Here is a 22,620-nt window from a genome sequence, read left to right as displayed (position 1 = left end):
GACTTCCTGATAATAATGAATTACAGTAGTCCAGCCTGGAAGTAATAAATGCATGAACTAGTTTTTCAGTGTCACTCTGAGACAGGATATTTCTAACTTTAGAGATGTTGTGCAAATGGAAGAAAGCAGTCTTACATATTTGTTTAATATGTGCGTTGAAGGACATGTCCTGGTCAAAAATGACTCCGAGGTTCCTCACAGTGTTACTGGAGGCCAAGGTAATGGCATTCAGAGTAAGAATCTGCTTAGATACCATATTTCTAAGCTTTTCAGGGCCGAGTACAATAACCTCAGTTTGATCTGAATTAAGAAGCAGAAAGTTAGCGGCCATCCAGGTCTTTATGTCTTTAAGACATTCCTGCAGTTTAACTCATTGGTGTGTGTTATCTGGCTTCATGGACAGATAGAGCTGGGTGTCATCTGCATAGCAGTGTAAATGCATGCTATGTCTTCTAATGATGCTGCCTAGGGGAAGCATGTATAATGTAAACAGAATTGGTCCTAGCACTGAACCCTGTGGAGCTCCATAATTGACCTTAGTGGGTGAAGAGGACTCTCCATTTACATGCACAAATTGGAGTCTATTAGATAGATATGATACAAACCACTGCAGTGTAGTACCTGTAATACCTACAGCATGTTCTAATCGCTCTAATAGGATATTATGGTCAACAGTATCGAACGCTGCACTGAGGTCTAGCAGGACAAGCACAGAGATGAGTCCACTGTCAGAGGCCATAAGAAGATCATTTGTAACCTTCACTAAAGCTATTTCTGTGCTGTGATGAGCTCTGAAACCTGACTGAAACTCTTCAAATAAACCATTCCTCTGCAGATGATCTGTTAGCTGTTTGACAACTACTCTTTCGAGGATTTTTGATATGAAAGGAAGGTTGAAGATTGGCCTATAATTAGCTAAGACTGCTGGGTCTAGAGATGGCGTTTTGAGTAAAGCCAGTAGTCCATGTCTGTTGCTGTAACAGTAGTTCATGTTTAGAATAAAAAATCCCAGCTCACTGATTTGATGGGGGCAATAGTGCCTAATCTGTTGCATAATTTTGCTGAGAGATCTTTTGTGGTCATCTTAGATGAGTAGTTTTATGGACAAAAACCACCAGGTTATTCAGTGTTCCCTTAGTGCTAATGTGTTAGAGAAGTTGGTGTACTATAACTGAACTAATGTTGTCCTTAAAGTCATATTCTTTTATTGTCATGACTGTATTTGAAGCTATTTTTATGTTTGTATGATACCTGATTTATATGGAATATGGCTGAAGTAAACTGAAGCCTAAAATACTTAGTCATTTGTTTTTATAGTAATTTAACATTATATAATTCACATATAAAACTATGAACTGTAATTTTAAATGGTTTAAAAGCATGTAGAATAGCATATGTAGGCAAGTATATTTCTCCTTTTTTAATCAAGAAGCAAAGACAAAAAGGAAAAAAAGAAACAGGGCATGGTTCAGTGGTTGAATCATCCGTCCCCACCAATGCCAAAAACAAATCTACGCCCTTGATCACATGTATAGGTTATAATTAACGACAGTTCAACAAGTTTCCGTGTTTAATAGCATTTTTCGCTATATGGCTCTCTGGCTCCTCCAGATGCTTCCTGTAGACCCCGGATCACTAGTTGCTAAGCAGAGACAAAGCAAGATGTCTTTCACCTTTACCCTAGAAATTATACTTCATGTCTATGTGTATGTAAGCGTGTTAGGCCTTCATTCACAGCATTCAAGTCATTTCATCAATATATCAGTTCAGACATAACACTGAACGACGCTTTTAACCTTCATTAGACTGTATGCTTAACTCTATCATGAGCACAAATGCAATGTGTGTAATAACATGATTGAAACTACAGTGGGGCAAAAAAGTATTTAGTCAGCCACCGATTGTGCAAGTTCCCCCACTTAAAATGATGACAGAGGTCAGTAATTTGCACCAGAGGTACACTTCAACTGTGAGAGACAGAATGTGAAAAAAAAATCCATGAATTCACATGGTAGGATTTGTAAAGAATTTATTCATAAATCAGGGTGGAAAATAAGTATTTGGTCAATAACAAAAATACAACTCAATACTTTGTAACATAACCTTTGTTGGCAATAACAGAGGTCAAACGTTTACTATAGGTCTTTACCAGGTTTGCACACACAGTAGCTGGTATTTTGGCCCATTCCTCCATGCAGATCTTCTCAAGAGCAGTGATGTTTTGGGGCTGTCGCCGAGCAACACGGACTTTCAACTCCCGCCACAGATTTTCTATGGGGTTGAGGTCTGGAGACTGGCTAGGCCACTCCAGGACTTTCAAATGCTTCTTACGGAGCCACTCCTTTGTTGCCCGGGCGGTGTGTTTTGGATCATTGTCATGTTGGAAGACCCAGCCTCGTTTCATCTTCAAAGTTCTCACTGATGGAAGGAGGTTTTGGCTCAAAATCTCACGATACTTGGCCCCATTCATTCTGTCCTTAACACGGATCAGTCGTCCTGTCCCCTTGGCAGAAAAACAGCCCCATAGCATGATGTTTCCACCCCCATGCTTCACAGTAGGTATGGTGTTCTTGGGATGCAACTCAGTATTCTTCTTCCTCCAAACACGACGAGTTGAGTTTATACCAAAAAGTTCTACTTTGGTTTCATCTGACCACATGACATTCTCCCAATCCTCTGCTGTATCATCCATGTGCTCTCTGGCAAACTTCAGACGGGCCTGGACATGCACTGGCTTCAGCAGCGGAACACTTCTGGCACTGCGGGATTTGATTCCCTGCCGTTGTAGTGTGTTACTGATGGTGACCTTTGTTACTTTGGTCCCAGCTCTCTGCAGGTCATTCACCAGGTCCCCCCGTGTGGTTCTGGGATCTTTGCTCACCGTTCTCATGATCATTTTGACCCCACGGGATGAGATCTTGCGTGGAGCCCCAGATCGAGGGAGATTATCAGTGGTCTTGTATGTCTTCCATTTTCTGATGATTGCTCCCACAGTTGATTTTTTCACACCAAGCTGCTTGCCTATTGTAGATTCACTCTTCCCAGTCTGGTGCAGGTCTACAATTCTTTTCCTGGTGTCCTTCGAAAGCTCTTTGGTCTTGGCCATGGCGGAGTTTGGAGTCTGACTGGTTGAGGCTGTGGACAGGTGTCTTTTATACAGATGATGAGGTCAAACAGGTGCCATTCATACAGGTAACGAGTGGGGGACAGAAAAGCTTCTTACAGAAGACGTTACAGGTCTGTGAGAGCCAGGGATTTTCCTTGTTTGAGGTGACCAAATACTTATTTTCCACCCTGATTTACGAATAAATTCTTTACAAATCCTACCATGTGAATTCATGGATTTTTTTTTCACATTCTGTCTCTCACAATTGAAGTGTACCTCTGGTGCAAATTACTGACCTCTGTCATCATTTTAAGTGGGGGAACTTGCACAATCGGTGGCTGACTAAATACTTTTTTTGCCCCACTGTATATGTTTAATGAATGGAATAAATGTTTAATCAAATGGACCTGCTCAAAGCTAAATAAAAAGACATGATACATCAACATGATATAAAAATGATTTAAAATGATATAATCCCCACACTAGTTAACATTAAAGAGATGGTTGGCTCAAAAGAGCTCTGACTTTTTGTCAGCCTGACTACCGTGCTGAAGAGAAACCTGGGGTCTGTCATGGTCCTGGGTCAGTGACCCAGTGTTTTTGGTTGTTGTACTTTTACTTTTGATAGTTTTATGCATTTTGACTGTGTTTTGGTTTACCAGGGTTTAGTTGTGTTCCCTCTGTTTGGTGTTTTCCCTGCCTGTGTATCCCCTTTTGTGTAGTAAGGTCTCTGTGTTTAGTTTGCATTTCTGAGTCTGTGTCATTACGTGTATGTGTTTCCTGTTTTACTTTGAAGGTCTCTGTCTGATGTCTGTGCGTTCTGTTTACGTTCCCCTGCCTCGTCAGCTGTGATGTCTTCCAGGTGTGTTCCCCTCCTGTTTCCCATCCCTTGATTCCTGATGTAATAATAATAATAATAATACAGTTTATTTATAGGCGCCTTTCAGACCCTCAAGGTCACCTTACAGTAACACGTAAACATACCATAAAAAACATAAGAAAAATTTATATATAGCAAACATGGTAGATAAAATTTAGACATAAACAGTCATAAAAGTATAAAAGCAAATATAAAAACTGAGCAAGGTAAAAATGAACTAAGACAGATCAGGTGTATGCAATTCTAAACAGAGAAGCAGCTGTATTTTGAACCAACTGCAGATTATGGAGGGATTTATGAGGTAAACCATAGAGAAGAGAATTACAGTAATCCAGACGAGATGTGACAAGAGCATTGACAAGTATGGCGGTACTGTGTGGAGTGAGTGAGGGACGAAGACGGTTAATATTACGGAGATGAAAGTAGAAAGACCGAGTGATATTATTTATATGTGCTGTGAAGGATAGAGTGCTATCGAGAATGACACCAAGACTCTTAACCTGAGGGGAGGGTGTGACATCAGAGTTATCAATGGATAACGAAAGACTGGTTGGAACTGGAGTCAGTTTTGATCTGGTGCCTAGTAAAATGAATTCTGTTTTATTGCCATTAAGTTTAAGAAAGTTGTGAGAAAACCAGAGCTTGATTTCACTTAAACAGTCAGAAATGGATGTGGGCGGAGAGTAGCTGTGGGTTTGGAGGATAGGTAGAGCTGGGTGTCATCTGTGTAGCAGTGAAACTGGATGTTATGGTTCCTAAAAATATTACCTAGAGGTAGGAGATAGGTGATAAAAAGTAAAGGACCCAGGACAGAGTCTTGGGGTACACCGGAATTAACTGGAGTAGATACTGATCTGTGAGGGAGTAACTGAACAAACTGTGAGCGGCCAGAGAGGTAAGAAGTAAACCAGGCGAGTGCTGTACCATTGATGCCAATAGATGCTAATCTGTGAAGGAGAATGCAGTGGGAGATAGTATCGAAAGCTGCTGTAAGGTCAAGGAGAATGAGGAATGATATAAGTCCAGAATCAGCTGCAAGCAGAAGATCATTGGTGATTTTTACTAGGGCTGTTTCTGTACTGTGACATGAACGGAAGCCGGACTGAAACTGTTCGTACAAGTTATTTCCAATGAGATGATGATGAATCTGTGCAGCCACTATCTTTTCAATAATTTTTGCTAGGAAAGGGAGATTTGAAATTGGCCTGAAATTATTTAGATTGGAGGGATCTGAACCATTCTTTTTCAGTATTGGAGTTATTATTGCAGTTTTAAGGGAAGAAGGAACAGAACCAGATATAAGAGAGGAGTGTACGATATTAGCAATCAGTGGGGCAAGAGACGGGAATGAGAGTTTGACAAGATTTGTCAGCAGTGGATCAAGTTTGCACGATGATGACTTTAAGTTAGTAATTATGGAAGATAGCTGAGTTATTGTGGGAAGTTCAAAATTGGATAGAAAGGATGACAGCTGAGAAGGACAAAAAATGCAGATAGAACAATTGACCATTTCACAGGATGAGGGCAACTGTTGATGAAGATTCTCAATCTTGGTGTAAAAAAAGTCCATAAATTTGTTGCAAGCTGCGGCAGAGTGTGTATGTATGGCAAAGGTATCTGGGGGTTTAACAATATTATGCAATGTAGAAAACAAAGTGCGAGTGTTTCCTTCAGCGGATTCAATAACAGAGGTGTAGTAAGCAGATTTAGCATGATGAATAACTTCTTTATAGTGTTGTATATGACTGAGATACATGTCCTTGTGAATAGTAAGTCCTGTTTTCCTGGAGAGACATTCCAGGTGGCGTCCAGTAGCTTTAAGTTGGCGAGGGTCAGATGAGTACCATGGTGCAGAGCGGGAGAAAGAAACAGTTCGAGTTTTTTGGGGAGCCAAGGTATCTAAGAGGTTGTTAAGTTCATTGTTTTAGTGAGATATCAGGTTGTCTATTGAAGCTGAGGCCTCAATGGTAGGTAAGTTATTAATGCCATGGGAAAGAGCTGATAGATCAATGCCCCTAATATTTCTAAAAGTAATTGAGCCGTTTTTTTTTGTTTTGTTTTGTTTTTGTATAGTGAGAGACTTAGCAGTTTAATTAACAACTTTTAAATACATTCTTTTTTCATAGTATAATCTTCACGTGCTTCATCCGAAGCACACTTTCTGTGTACTCACTACCTAATTTATAGCCAAAGTATTCACTCACTGTCTATGTACTGTTTCACTAGCTTAGCTCGTAGCCGACTCGTTAGCACCATGGCTACTTCACCTGTCCCTTCTGCACTTTCTTGCTCATTGTGTCAGATGTTTAGTTACTCCTCGGCCTCCTTTAGCAGTAATGATATCTGTAACAAATGTAGCATATTTGCAGCTCTGGAGGCCAGGATTACTGAACTGGAGACTCGGCTTCGCACCCTTTACTCACCCTTAGCTAGCCAGGCCCCTGTAGCTGGTGCAGCCGAAGACAGCGTAGGCCCCGCTAGCTGTTCCCCGGCAGATCCCAAGCAGCTGCGGAAAGAGGGTGGCTGGGTAACGATGAGGAGGAAGCATAGTCCTAAACAGAAGCCCCAGGTACACCACCAACCCGTTCATGTGTCTAACCGTTTTTCCCCACTCGGTGACACACCCGCTGGGGGTCAAACTCTGGTAATTGGTGATTCTGTTCTCAGACATGTGAAGCTAGAGACACCGGCAACCATAGTCAATTGTCTTCCAGGGGCCAGAGCAGGCGACATTGAAGGAAATTTAAAACTGCTGGCTAAGGGTAAACGTAAATTCAGTAAAATCATAATTCACGTCGGCAGTAATGACACCCGGTTACGCCAATCGGAGGTCACTAAAATCAATATTGAATCGGTGTGCAACTTTGCCAAAACAATGTCGGACTCTGTATTTTTCTCTGGTCCCCTCCCCAATCAGACCAGGAGTGACATGTTTAGCCGCATGTTCTCCTTAAATTGCTGGCTGTCTGAGTGGTGTCCCAGAAATGATGTGGGCTTCATAGATAATTGGCAAACCTTCTGGAGGAAACCTGGTCTTGTTAGGAGAGATGGCATCCATCCCACTTTGGATGGAGCAGCTCTCATTTCTAGAAATATCGACAAATTTATTAAACCCATCAAAATATGACTATCCAGAGTTGGGACCAGGAAGCAGGAGTTGCAGTCTTACACGCCTCTCTGCAGCTTCTCTCCTCCTGCTACCCCCCCAAAAACCCATCTCCATAGAGACTGTGTCAGCTTCCAAAAAGACAAAAAACAAACTAAAAACCAGCAACAAACAACTTAAACATTTACAAAGAAAGAACAATACAGTATCCACACCTGAACCAAAGAGTAAAACAGTGAAATGTGGATTATTAAATATTAGGTCTCTCTCCTCCAAGTCTCTGTTAGTACATGACTTAATAATTGATCAACAAATTGATTTACTCTGCCTTACAGAAACCTGGTTGCAGCAGGATGATTATGTTAGTTTAAATGAATCAACACCCCCGAGTCATTCTAACTACCAGAAATCTCGAAGCACAGGTCGAGGGGGCGGTGTGGCAGCAATTTTTCACACCAGTCTATTAATTAATGAAAGACCAAGACAGACTTTTAATTCATTTGAAAGCCTGATGCTTAACATTGTCCACCCCAGCTGTGAAACTCAGAAACCAGTCTTACTTGTTATCATCTATCGCCCACCTGGGCCTTACACAGAGTTTCTGTCTGATTTCTCAGACTTTATATCTAAATTAGTTCTGAGCTCAGATAAAATAATTATTGTGGGTGATTTTAACATCCATGTTGATGCTAAAAATGACAGCCTCAACATGGCATTTAATCTGTTGTTAGACTCAATTGGTTTCTCTCAAAATGTAAAAGAACCCACCCACCACTTTAATCACACTCTAGATCTTGTTTTAACTTATGGCATAGAAACTGAACATTTAACAGTGTTTCCTGAAAACCCTCTCCTGTCTGATAATTTCTTGATAACATTTACATTTACAATAATTGATTACGCAGCAGTGGAGAGTGGACTTTATCAAAGTAGATGTCTTTCTGAAAGCGCTGTAACTAAGTTCAAGAATATAATCCAGCCACTGTTATCATCGTCAATGCCCTGTACCAACACAGAGCAGAGCAGCTATCTGAACGCTACCCCAACAGAGGTCGATTATCTTGTTAATAATTTCACCTCCTCACTACGTACGACTCTGGATACTGTAGCTCCTGTGAAAACTAAGGTCTCTAATCAGAAGTACCTGACCCCGTGGTATAATTCTCAAACACGTACCCTAAAGCAGATGACTCGTAATCTGGAGAGGACATGGCGTGTCACAAATTTAGAGGATCATCATTTAGCCTGGAGAAATAGTTTGTTGCTTTATAAGAAAGCCCTCCGCAAAGCCAGAACAGCTTACTACTCATCACTGATTGAAGAAAATAAGAACAACCCCAGGTTTCTCTTCAGCACTGTAGCCAGGCTGACAAAAAGTCAGAGCTCTTTTGAGCCAACCATCCCTTTAACGTTAACTAGTGATGACTTCATGAACTTCTTCACAAATAAAATTTTTATCATTAGAGAAAAAATTACCAATAATCATCCCACAGATGTAATATTATCTACAGCTACTCTTAGTACCATTGATGTTAAGTTAGACTCTTTTTCTCCAATCGATCTTTCTGAGTTAACTTCAATAATTACTTCCTCCAAACCATCAACGTGTCTTTTAGACCCCATTCCTACAAAACTGCTCAAAGAAGTCCTGCCATTGATTAATTCTTCGATCTTATATATGATCAACCTATCTCTAATAATCGGCTATGTACCACAGGCCTTCAAGGTGGCTGCAGTTAAACCTTTACTCAAAAAGCCATCTCTAGACCCAGCAGTCTTAGCTAATTATAGGCCAATCTCCAACCTTCCTTTCATATCAAAAATCCTTGAAAGAGTAGTTGTCAAACAGCTAACAGATCATCTGCAGAGGAATGGTTTATTTGAAGAGTTTCAGTCAGGTTTCAGAGTTCATCACAGCACAGAAACAGCTTTAGTGAAGGTTACAAATAATCTTCTCGTTTGGCTCTCAGCGAAGGCGGTCGCACTTTTCTCCTCTCCTCCTTACCCTTATCTTCCCTGCTTAGCCTCTGTGTCCTTGTCTGTCTCATGTGCATTACTTTTTCCCTGGAACAGTCTCTCACTGTCGTTCTCTAAAACCTAAAAGAGAATTATGGATTTGATCAACTGGTCTCTGAATGCTATTGACACCCTCTTCTCAACGAGAAGTCTGGGCTCGGGAGAGCCCGAGTGCCCTGGAGTGACTTTCCCTGCCGGATACACGATGGACGGGTGGCAGAACTGGAGAGTCATGTGCCTGGTGGGACTGTCGATTGAGGACGCTGAAGATATCTACCTATTCGGAACCATGATAACAGGGTTCTTGCTGATCGGAGCTGGCGTGGCCCTGACTTATCGGAGAATTGAGAGAGCGGAACCGGCTGTTCAAACCCCCCCAAGGCTGCCCGCTGGAATCGAAGCGACGGGACGAGTCGCGACCTCTCACAACGAACGCAGCATGGTTAACACCTTGGAGACGCTTACAGCTGCTGTGAAGGCTCAAAACAACACCATTGAGCGTATGGTGGGATACATCAGAGAGGGCCCTGCTCAAAATGACAACCTTGAGCAAAAGTTGGATCACATCACAGAACGGATCACTGCAGTTGTGAGGTCTCAGAATCAAAAGAATGATAACACCACGGATCAGAAGTTTGATACCATCATGGGGAGGCTCGCGGCTCTCCAACGGGAGATCGAGAGACCAGCATCAGAGTGTTAAAGATCAGCTTTGAAAATTCTCGTGAGCTGAAAGAAAATCAACAAAATCAACAAATTCGGGATCAAAATGCAGACACCACCACGGCGCCAGCTGCACAGGCCCAAGGCTGAAGCCGGACAAAACACTCCCTGATAACGACTGTGTGATGACTATTCTCCCCATCCCATGCAAGGCCACCTGGATTGGCTGGAGGACTGTTTACTTAGCCTGATAGGGCGAAGGACACTGTCTCAGCTGAACTATGGACACGCACACACACACACTTACACTGATAAGCACTCACTCATCTCCCCTTCCCTTTCCAACGCCTTCGATGCTTGTTACCTCCCGGGAACACGAGGCGGGTCTGGGCCCGCGTTGGCGAGTCGGCGCAGTGGCAGGATGTCTGCTGTGTTGCCTGGGATTACTCATCATCCCCCTACCCAACCCTGTGGCTTGTTATGTCTTCACAATGTTGTGCTGTGAACATTCATGTGCTTTTTTTTGTGCAGAGGAGTTTTTTTGTTTCCTGTTCTCGTGCTGTCCTACCATGGAAGCACAGCATGAGTAGAGGTCTCTTTTTTTCCTCTTGTACCTTCCCATTGTGTGTACATTTCAGTGTTTTTTTCCGTAACTCTGCCGATCTCCGACTTGTAACCCCCATGTAATGTCTGTGTTATGTGTGTAAGGTCGGGGGGGGGGGGGGGGGGTGTCTCATTTCACTGCGGGGCAACCTGTATGTGACAAATAAATTCTGAATCTGAATCTGAATCTTCTTATGGCCTCTGACAGTGGACTCATCTCTGTGCTTGTCCTTCTTGACCTTAGTGCAGCATTCGATACTGTTGACCATAATATCCTATTAGAGCGATTAGAACATGCTGTAGGTATTACAGGTATTGCACTGCAGTGGTTTGTATCATATCTATCTAATAGACTCCAATTTGTGCATGTAAATGGAGAGTCCTCTTCACACACTGAGGTTAATTATGGAGTTCCACAGGGTTCAGTGCTAGGACCAATTCTGTTTACATTATACATGCTTCCCCTAGGCAGCATCATTAGAAGACATAGCATACATTTTCACTGCTATGCAGATGACACCCAGCTCTATCTGTCCATGAAGCCAGATAACACACACCAATTAGTTAAACTGCAGGAATGTCTTAAAGACATAAAGACTTGGATGGCCACTAACTTTCTGCTTCTTAACTCAGATAAAACTGAGGTCATTGTACTCGGCGCTGAAAAGCTTAGAAATATGGTATCTAAGCAGATTCTTACTCTGGATGGCATTACCTTGGCCTCCAGTAACACTGTGAGGAACCTTGGAGTCATTTTTGACCAGGATATGTCCTTCAACGCACATATTAAACAAATATGTAAGACTGCGTTCTTCCATTTGCGCAACATCTCTAAAATTAGAAATATCCTGTCTCAGAGTGACGCTGAAAAACTAGTTCATGCATTTATTACTTCCAGGCTGGACTACTGCAATTCATTATTATCAGGATGTCCAAAAAACTCACTGAAAAGCCTTCAGCTAATCCAAAATGCTGCAGCATATTAAATCTAGAATTGAATTCAAAATCCTGCTCCTCACATACAAGGTCTTAAATAATCAGGCCCCATCTTATCTTAATGACCTTGCAGTACCATATCACCCTATTAGAGCACTTCGCTCCCGCTCTGCAGGCCTACTTGTTGTTCCTAGAGTATTTAAAAGTAGAATGGGAGGCAGAGCCTTCAGTTTTCAGGCCCCTGTTCTGTGGAACCAGCTTCCAGTTTGGATTTGGGAGACAGACACTATCTCTACTTTTAAGATTAGGCTTAAAACTTTCCTTTTTGCTAAAGCATATAGTTAGGGCTGGACCAGGTGACCCTGAATCCTCCCTTAGTTATGCTGCAATAGATGTAGGCTGCCGGGGGATTCCCATGATGCATTGAGTTTTTCCTTTCCAGTCACCTTTCTCGCTCACTATGTATTAACAGGCCTCTCTGTATTGAATCATATCTGTTATTAACCTCTGTCTCTCTTCCACAGCATGTCTTTTATCCTGTCTTCCTTCTCTCACCCCAACCGGTCGCAGCAGATGGCCGCCCCTCCCTGAGCCTGGTTCTGCCGGAGGTTTCTTCCTGTTAAAAGGGAGTTTTTCCTTCCCACTGTCGCCAAAGTGCTTGCTCATAGGGGGTCATATGATTGTTGGGTTTTTCTCTGTATCTATGAAGCGCCTTGAGGCGACATTTGTTGTGATTTGGCGCTATATAAATAAAATTGAATTGAATTGAATTGAATTGAATAGCATTAAATAAAACTAATTTATGGTCTGAAAAATGCATGTCCAATACAGCACAATTCTTAGGGGTGACACCAATGCAGTAAACAAGATCCAAAATGTGTCCTTTGGAGTGTGTGGGAACGTCCATATATTGGTGTAAGCCAAAATTGTCCAGACAGGATATAAAATCTCTTGTGGCTGAATTTGATGTGTTCTCCATGTGGATGTTAAAATCGCCCAGCAGTAGTATATTTGGAGATAAGAGTAGGATTTCAGCGAGAAAGTTAGAAAAATCACTTAAAAACTCAGAGTTGATTTTAGGTGGACGGTAAACAGCAACTAATACTGTGGGGGTTGGTCCATTAATTTGAATCAGCATGGATTCAAACGAGGAGTAGGCAGGAGCAGAAAGAGAAGATACCTTATACTTGTTGTTGTACAGGATCGCAAGGCCACCCCCACGTCCCGACACACGGGGCTGGCAGGTGTAAACAAATCCAGGCGGAGTGGTCAGGTTGAGATCGGTGAAATCATTTGGACGCTGCCAGGTCTCCGTCAGACATAGAAAGTCCAGGTTATGATCATTAAGAAGATCATAAACGAGAAGTCCCTTGCTGGAGAGGGATCGGACATTAAGCAATCCGACGGAAACGGGATAGTCGCCGCAAGCTTTGCAAACCGACCGGGCAGGGCTAGCAAGCACACTAGGGTCAGCAGTCCGTCCACCAGGCCTCCTAGCGGAGCGATGGTGAGATGACCACAGGGATGGTATCGAATTCCTGCTGTCGATCCTGTAATTCTGTCTGGATCCGCGGTGGACATACTTTCGACGCGGGCGCCAGGCGATGCCAGGGTGTAGCAGTGAAGCTGGCGGAAAGGTCGAGAGGTGCTGGAAGCGCAGAATGAGTAGCTCTGATGTCGAGTACCTCAGCGTGGAGGAGACGGGCCGGAGTATGGACTGCAGAACAAACCCAGCGAGAAGAGCCCGGAAGAGCAGCACCTTAGCAGTAGTCATGATGTAATACCGGCTATCCGAAGACAGCACAGTGGCTAGCAGCTGATGCTGACAGCTGGTGCTAAAAGCTGATGCTAAAAGCTGACAGTAAATGTGTCCAAAGCACGCCGGCCAAACATGTCAGGCAGGGAAGCACTTCACCTGGCAGACAGTAGGTTCAGAGAATAAAAACAAACAAACTTTTGTAACTATACTAAGCAGTAAGTATAAATTGTATACAGAGGGGAGCAGCGGCAGCCAAACGCGCCAGCGTCCACTCCTCCTCCTGACTTCCTACCTGTGTGTATTTATAGTGTATGTTACCTCGTCCTCGTTGCTAGTTCGTCTGCTTCTCTCCGTCCGTCATCCCGTGTATTTCCCTATGCCTCCCTGCATCTTGGTTTTTGGTTAGTTTACCCAGTTTAGGTTTTCTTAGTTTCATGTTCACCCTTGCCATTTCTGTTTGTATTTACTTTTGTTTATTAAACTCACTTGCACCCGAGCTGCCGCTTCCTGGGTCCTAAATCATTCACACACGGCTTGCCCTGGCAACCCGTGACAGTGTCGTTCTTATTTTCTACAATCAGTGACGAATAGTAAGATGTTCTGGCTTTGCGGAGGGCTTTCTTATAAAGCAACAAACTATTTCTCCAGGCTAAATGATGATCTTCTAAATTTGTGACACGCCATTTCCTCTCCAGCTTACGAGTTATCAGCTTTAGGGTACGTGTTTGAGAATTATACCACGGAGTCAGGTACTTCTGATTAGAGGCCTTAGTTTTCACAGGAGCTACAGTATCCAGAGTCGTACGTAGTGAGGAGGTAAAATTATTAAAAAGATAATCAACCTCTGTTGGGGTAGCGTTCAGGTAGCTGCTCTGCTCTGTGTTGGTACAGGGCATTGAAGATGATAACAGTGGCTGGATTATATTCTTAAATTTAGTTACAGCGCTTTCAGAAAGACATCTACTGTGATAAAGTCTACTCTCCACTGCTGTGTAATCAATTATTGTAAATGTAAATGTTATCAGGAAATGATCAGACAGGAGAGGGTTTTCAGGAAACACTGTTAAATGTTCAGTTTCTATGCCATATGTTAAAACAAGATCTTGAGTGTGATTAAAGTGGTGGGTGGGTTCTTTTACATTTTGAGAGAAGCCAATTGAGTCTAATAACTGATTAAATGCCATGTTGAGGCTGTCATTTTTAGCATCTACATGGATGTTAAAATCACCCACAATAATTATTTTATCTGAGCTCAGAACTAAATTAGATATAAAGTCTGAGAAATCAGAGAGAAACTCTGTTTAAGGCCCAGGTGGACGATAGATGATAACAAGTAAGACTGGTTTCTGAGTTTTACAGCTGGGGTGGACGAGGCTAAGCATTAAGCTTTCAAATGAATTAAAAGTCTGTCTTGGTCTTTCATTAATTTATAGGCTGGTGTAAAAAATTGCTGCCACACCTCCCCCTCGGCCTGTTCTTCAAGGTTTCTGGTAGTTAGAATGACTCGGGGGTGTTGATTCATTTAAACTAACATAATCATCCTGCTGCAACCAGGTTTCTGTAAGACAGAGTAAATCGATTTGTTTGGTTCAGATGTGGATACTGTATTGTTCTTTCTTTGTGATTTTTTATGTTTAAGTTGTTTATTGTTGGTTTTTAGTTTGGTTTTTGTCTGTTTGGGAGCTGACACAGTCTCTATGGAGATGGGTTTTTTTTTTTTTTTTTTTTTGGGGGGGGGGGGGGGGGGGGTAACAGGAGGAGAGAAGCTGCAGAGAGGCGTGTAATGGTGCGTACACACCAAACGCGATAGATGCAACCAGAGCATCAGGTTTACATGTAAAGTCAATGGACGAGTGCGATGAAGCGCGACTGGGGGTCCCGCGAAACTTCAGAAGCAGATTTGCATCGCGAAAACGTGTCTGTCGTGCTACTTTGAAGCACGAAGTAAAATACACGGTGCAGTTTGTGTGGTGCATTTTGTGCGTTCGTGCATATCTCGTCTACCACTCGAGTTGGAAAAATCTGAACTATAGCTTCAAGTCGCGCCGTCACAACCAATCAGGAGCCTGGTGACGTGATGCTCTGACCTAGTTCAAAGGGGCAGGTCCAGCCAAAACTCTTCCACTTTAAGCTGGGTCCTTTTTATTCCTCTCTCTCTCTAAATAGTTGAATTTTATATATTTATGTTTAATGTTTTTCTGTTTGAGAATTTTAATATTATTTCAAATAAATTTTTGTAATGACTAATGTCTCAGTTCTACTACACTGGAAATATTGGCACACAACTTGACACATGTAGAATTTATTTCATATTATGCTAATGAAAAAATATACTACTATACAGGAACATAGTGAAGACCAATTATTTAAGAGAATAAAGAGAGGTTAGTTTATTTTGGAGTAAAGCTCCATTTATTAAGAAAATTTTAAAAAGGCAGGAACGAGGTTTGTGGGTGGCTCTTAAAAGAGCCGTTGTTGGGAAGTCACTGGGACTTCAAGTAGGCTATTCTTTTGGCTGCCAAGACACTGCTCCCTCTGCCGAGAAGTGGGCCATGAATAATAAATCTGTCCATATTTCTAGAAAAGAGAGCTGCTCCATCCAAAATGGGATGGATGCCGTCTCTCCTAACAAGACCAGGTTTCCTCCAAAAAGTTTGCCAATTATCTATGAAGCCCACATTGTTTTTTGGACACCACTCAGACAGCGAGAAATTTAAGGAGAACATGCGGCTAAACATGTCACTCCTGGTGTGATTGGGGAGGGGACCAGAGAAAACTACAGAGTCCGACATTGTTTTGGCAAAGTTACACACCATTTCAATATTGATTTTAGTGAACTCCGATTGACGTAAGCAGGTGTTACGTGAATTATTATTTTACTGTATTTACGTTTAGCCTTAGCCAGCAGTTTTAAATTTCCTTCAATGTCGTCTGCTCTGGCCCCTGGTAGACAATTGACTATGGTTGCTGGTGTCTCTAGCTTCACATGTCTGAGAACAGAATCACCAATTACCAGAGTTTGACCCCCGGCGGGTGTGTCGCCGAGTGGGGAAAAACGGTTAGACACATGAACAGGTTGGTGGTGTACCTGGGGCTTCTGTTTAGGACTATGCTTCCTCCTCACCATCACCCAGCCGCCCTCTTTCCCCAGCTGCTTGGGGTCTGCTGGGGATCAGCTAGTGGGGCCTACGCTGTCTTCGGCTGCACCAGCTACAGGGGCCTGGCTAGCTACAGGTGAATGAAGGGTGCGAAGCCGAGTCTCCAATTCAGTAATCCTGGCCTCCAGAGCTGCAAATATTCTACATTTGTTACAGATATCATTACTGCTAAAGGAGGCTGAGGAGTAACTAAACATCTGACACAATGAGCAAGAAAGTGCAGGAGGGACAGGTGAAGTAGCCATGGTGCTAACGAGTCGGCTACGAGCTAAGCTAATGTAAGCTAGGGAAACAGTAAAGACATAGCGAGTGAATACTTTGGCTATAAATTAGGTAGTGAGAACACAGAAAGTGTGCTTCGGATGAAGCACGTGAAGATTATACTATCAAAAAATAAGTTATCTAAACGTTTTTAGTTAAACTGCTCTGCAGATAAGCTACTGTGCATTGGAACAGGAACAGGAAGTCATACCCTACCGCAGAGAGTGAATGTTGCTATTGTTAACCAAAATGTCATGTTTCGGCTGTGTACAGGCAGGAGAAGGACCCAAACGCAAAACTCACGACAACGAAATTAAACTCAAAAAAGCTGCTTTATTGCAGGATGGCATGGAAAACTAAACTGGGACATGGGTAAACTAAAACGCAAGGAAACACAGCCATGAGGGAGACTACCACACTGACAAAGAGAAACACAGGGCTTAAATACACAGAGGGATAACGAGGGAATGAGACACAGAAGGAGAGCACAGCTGGGAGTGATCAGGCTGGACGAGACAAGGGAAGCAAAACTAGAAACACTCACATGAGACATGGACCTTCAAAGTAAAACAGGAAACACACTGACTGTACTCAAAACATGTAAACTTAACAGCAACTGAGACAGAACATACGGAGCTGAAACATGGGACAGAAAGGCAAAGTAGACACAACATGAACATAACGACGCCCACAGGGAAAGAGCAAAACAGACCACCGAAGCATAGGACCTCTTTCAAAATAAAATAGGAAACAATGAAACACTGACATGACTACATGGACTTGACAACATAAGAAACAGACATGAAACACATGAAGGATAAGGGAGACTTAACGCAAGGGTTGAAAACACAAGGGGAATATAATAAGCAAATGAACATAGAAAACTAATGAGCTTAAACATGCACTATAAACATCAAAATGAACTAAAACTCAAAACGCTGGGTCATAAGACCCAGGATCGTGACACAAAATGGTTGACAATAGCAACATTTCTAGCTTCTGCCGTTAGCTTAATGGACATTATACAGTATAAAACTGGGGCTCAAACAACTGAGGTTGTTTTGTGTCTATGTGCACAAAACAACTGTAATATAATGCTTCTAAAGCTTACAAAACAATGAAGGGTTACCTATTAAATATATTAACAATGTACAGATTGCAAACTCATTAACTTTTAAACACTTTTACCTGAAAACAGGGGGAAAAGAATCACGAGAGTGATTTTGACTTGCTTCCCTCATGCAGTTGTTTATTGCAATGAGGAAAGCGCACGAAAACCCCCTTGTGGAGAATGGAGACACTACCAATCAATCCCAGAAAAGGCTTACTAGCCGATCAGTGATGTGCAGATGGCATCTCTCTTGAATAAAATGAGAACCATTGGCGTAACATGAAAAATAATAACTTTTCAACAATTTCTTTACTGTATTTACATTATTTTCATCCTTACATCACCTAAGATGAATTAGTATTAACTGTATAACCTTTTTAGTTTCAGTAGTCTTTCAACCTGTCACAATAGCAGAGCTGTACGTTTTTAATATTTTCAGAAATCTCTCAGTCAGAATGTGCTATATCGCGTTTAGGTGGAAACTAGCGAGCTAACTTCTGGCTATCTTCTAACTCCGTTAACTTTAATAAAGTCTTATTTCAGGGATGCCTGGATGTTAAACTTAATTGTTACACCTGGCAAAGAAGCAACGATGATCATTTTATTAAAGATGAAAGAATTAAGACAGTTTTAACTCTCAGTGATGCCGCAGTCTTTGTTTGACTTTGAAGAGGATGGAGTTTAGGACCCAGATACTCCGTGAGGCTCCTGACTACGGTAGCCGTAATACTCCAACAATCCATTAAGCAGTGTGGCTGTGTACCTTACCAAAGTCGTACTTAAACATTTTTTGACCGATTTTTGAGCGCCGTGTACCACATAAAATTGGTTCAAGGTCAGGAAACACAACCAGAATTCATACATATCAAAAATCCTTGAAAGAGTAGTTGTCAAACAGCTAACAGATCATCTGCAGAGGAATGGTTTATTTGAAGAGTTTCAGTCAGGTTTCAGAGTTCATCACAGCACAGAAACAGCTTTAGTGAAGGTTACAAATGATCTTCTTATGGCCTCTGACAGTGGACTCATCTCTGTGCTTGTCCTTCTTGACCTTAGTGCAGCATTCGATACTGTTGACCATAATATCCTATTAGAGCGATTAGAACATGCTGTAGGTATTACAGGTATTGCACTGCAGTGGTTTGTATCATATCTATCTAATAGACTCAAATTTGTGCATGTAAATGGAGAGTCCTCTTCACACACTGAGGTTAATTATGGAGTTCCACAGGGTTCAGTGCTAGGACCAATTCTGTTTACATTATACATGCTTCCCCTAGGCAGCATCATTAGAAGACATAGCATACATTTTCACTGCTATGCAGATGACACCCAGCTCTATCTGTCCATGAAGCCAGATAACACACACCAATTAGCTAAACTGCAGGAATGTCTTAAAGACATAAAGACTTGGATGGCCACTAACCTTCTGCTTCTTAACTCAGATAAAACTGAGGTCATTGTACTCGGCGCTGAAAAGCTTAGAAATATGGTATCTAACCAGATTCTTACTCTGGATGGCATTACCTTGGCCTCCAGTAACACTGTGAGGAACCTTGGAGTCATTTTTGACCAGGATATGTCCTTCAACGCACATATTAAACAAATATGTAAGACTGCGTTCTTCCATTTGCGCAACATCTCTAAAATTAGAAATATCCTGTCTCAGAGTGACGCTGAAAAACTAGTTCATGCATTTATTACTTCCAGGCTGGACTACTGCAATTCATTATTATCAGGATGTCCAAAAAACTCACTGAAAAGCCTTCAGTTAATCCAAAATGCTGCAGCAAGAGTACTGACAGGGACTAGAAAGAGAGAGCATATTTCTCCTGTTTTGGCTTCCCTTCATTGGCTTCCTGTTAAATCCAGAATTGAATTCAAAATCCTGCTCCTCACATACAAGGTCTTAAATAATCAGGCCCCATCTTATCTTAATGACCTTGTAGTACCATATTACCCTATTAGAGCACTTCGCTCCCACTCTGCAGGCCTACTTGTTGTCCCTAGAGTATTTAAAAGTAGAATGGGAGGCAGAGCCTTCAGTTTTCAGGCCCCTCTTCTGTGGAACCAGCTTCCAGTTTGGATTCGGGAGACAGACACTATCTCTACTTTTAAGATTAGGCTTAAAACTTTCCTTTTTGCTAAAGCATATAGTTAGGGCTGGACCAGGTGACCCTGAATCCTCCCTTAGTTATGCTGCAATAGATGTAGGCTGCCGGGGGATTCCCATGATGCATTGAGTTTTTCCTTTCCAGTCACCTTTCTCACTCACTATGTGTTAATAGACCTCTCTGTATTGAATCATATCTGTTATTAACCTCTGTCTCTCTTCCACAGCATGTCTTTTATCCTGTCTTCCTTCTCTCACCCCAACCGGTCGCAGCAGATGGCCGCCCCTCCCTGAGCCTGGTTCTGCCGGAGGTTTCTTCCTGTTAAAAGGGAGTTTTTCCTTCCCACTGTCGCCAAAGTGCTTGCTCATAGGGGGTCATATGATTGTTGGGCTTTTCTCTGTATCTATGAAGCGCCTTGAGGCGACATTTGTTGTGATTTGGCGCTATATAAATAAAATTGAATTGAATTTAATTGAATACATAAGACGCACCGTATTATAAGGTGCACTGATGATTTTTGAGAAATTAAAGGATTTTAACTGCGCCTTATAGTATAAAAAATACGGTAAATAAAAATAAAATAAATAAATATAAATATAAAGTTTCACTTTCTTTACTTTAATGCCAGATGTTTAAATCTGCATAGAAAATCACCCCAATATTCTAATACTTACAATAAAAACTAAAAATGAAATTAAAACTGTATGAATCCAGGGCAGCAACAGCTATGGCTCACCCAGATGATGTCATGCCAACCTAATCAAAGGTTGAGGGAAAATAAAAGTATAATTAAAAAGTAGCAGTGGGACCACTAATGCTTTGGTAGAGCAGAAAAAAAAAAAAAAAGAATCTATTTGGAGAAAATGAAAAAAAAAGGTTTAATTTTATGTGACCTTTTATTCTGAGCAGAAAAGCATTAGCTCAGTTTTCAATGTTAAACAATAGGAACCTCTTCATAATGTTTGCATGTGTACTGAAGACGTTCTATGCTTTTCTGTGCAGGATCAGTTTGATCTCATCACCACATGAAGACATCAGCTCAAACAGTTTTCTCATCAGGTCAGGACCTCCTGCTGTCTACCAGCTGAGACTGAAGAAAGAGGAGTTTGGAACTCTGAAAAGAATGACTGTTGGAGAAAAAAATCCAAATAAGACAAACAGAACCATCTTACTTGTGGGAGAAACAGGAGCAGGAAAATCTACTCTGATCAACACTCTGGTCAACTACACCATGGGAGTGAAGTGGGAGGATGGAGTCTGGTTTACGATCGTAGAGGAGGAGAAGAAGAGTCAAATAGAAGGACAGACAAAAAGTCAGACATCAGATGTGATCGTGTACGAGATCTTTGGTTTTGAAGATGAAACTCTGCCCTACTCTCTGACCATCATCAATACTCCTGGATATGGAGACACCAGAGGGTCTGAATATGATGACACCATCAGTTACAGATTACTGGACTTGTTTCTATCAGATGATGGAGTCCATGAAGTTCATGCTGTGGGTCTGGTGATGAAGGTGAGTGATAATCGACTGAGTGACCGACTGCTGTACGTCTTTGATTCAGTGATGTCTCTGTTTGGAAAAGATGTGGAGCAAAACATCATAGCTCTGATCACACACTCAGATGGAAGCAGGCCTGAAAACCCTCTTCAAGCTCTTGAAGCTGCAAACATTAAATGTGCCAAAAATGAGAAGAATCAGCCTGTTTACTTCCTGTTTGATAACTGCCTCTAATCCTCAAAAACTGGTGAAAACAGCCGAAGTGTTAAATGAACGAATCAGACTGAAAGCCTGCATCCAAAACCTGGAAGACAGAATTGAGCTGGTTGAACTGAAACAAAGAGAAATCAGACAGATCCGAGAAGCTCTGAAGCAGACAAATCACAGAAGTAAAATGGAAATTGAGAAAATATTGAGTCTTTTGGAAAATCTTGAAAAGGAAATGAAACAGCTGACAGCAGAAAAGGAAAAGTGGCTAAGTGACTCCTACCACCATGCTGTCAGACTGGAGGAAATCGCTCTGAAAGCTGATTCAGCATCCACTATTGTCCACTTGGACTTCCTGATTGAGATGATGAAGGAGAAAGGAGACACAGAGAAGGTCCAGAAACTGGAGGAGATGGGAAGGAGAGAGGATGAAGGAACCAAAGAAGCACAGAGATACAAACTTGGTCAAACACCATCAGCTATCAAAAACATTGGGAGACCCTCCCTCTGGTATAAGTGAAACATGTAAAGAACCATCAGGCAGCTGTGTAGATGGCTTTTTTCCTGATACTGCTTTATGCTACATGTTCAGATGTACACCATGTGGTTTTTGTTGTGGACATGAGGGAACATCATGTATACTTTCATATTTTATCCAGTTATTAAAAAATAGAAATTCTCATTTATATATAAAAAAAACCCTTTGAGTTATTGCTTTTTCTTTATTAATATACCTGTATTTCACACACTTGTACTTATGTAACAGCACATGACAAATATCACTACATAAACCAAACAGTGAGTTATTATGCAGAGCAGAGAAGTCCCAGTTCCTGGATGAGTCCTACCAGCATGTAGTCAGACTGGAGCAGATTGCTCTGAAAGCTGATTCAGTGTCCACTATTGTTCACTTGGACTTCCTGATTGAGAAGATGAAGGAGATAGGAGACACAGAGAAGTTTAAGAAACTGGAGGAGATGAGAAGGAGAGTGAATGAAGGAACCAGAGGAGAACTGCAAAATGTGTGGAGTAAATTAACAGCATTTTGGAAAAGAAATTAAAGGATCTGTGAAGGAGATGAATGCAAACATGGCATCCTTTTACTCATAAACGTAATATTTTATCATAGTTTTAATTACTTTGATATTGTATGAATGGAACTTGTTTCTGAGGAAGATTTTAGATTAATGTTCACACTA

At 41.8% G+C, this 22,620-nt stretch overlaps 2 pseudogenes; one reads left to right on the top strand and one right to left on the bottom strand.

The window, feature by feature from the left end:
* Positions 1-13,551: 13,551 nt before the first annotated feature.
* LOC148100108 (uncharacterized) lies at positions 13,552-14,649 on the bottom strand (annotated as a pseudogene).
* A 6,172-nt stretch (positions 14,650-20,821) lies between these two features.
* LOC148100107 (uncharacterized) lies at positions 20,822-21,941 on the top strand (annotated as a pseudogene).
* The last annotated feature ends 679 nt before the right edge of the window (positions 21,942-22,620 follow it).

This window comes from Neolamprologus brichardi, chromosome 13 (assembly GCF_056152115.1).
Source record: "Neolamprologus brichardi isolate AB-2024 chromosome 13, ASM5615211v1, whole genome shotgun sequence".
Taxonomy (NCBI): domain Eukaryota; kingdom Metazoa; phylum Chordata; class Actinopteri; order Cichliformes; family Cichlidae; genus Neolamprologus; species Neolamprologus brichardi.
Note: the sequence above shows the minus strand (reverse complement) of the source record. Positions and strands in the feature narration are given on the sequence as shown.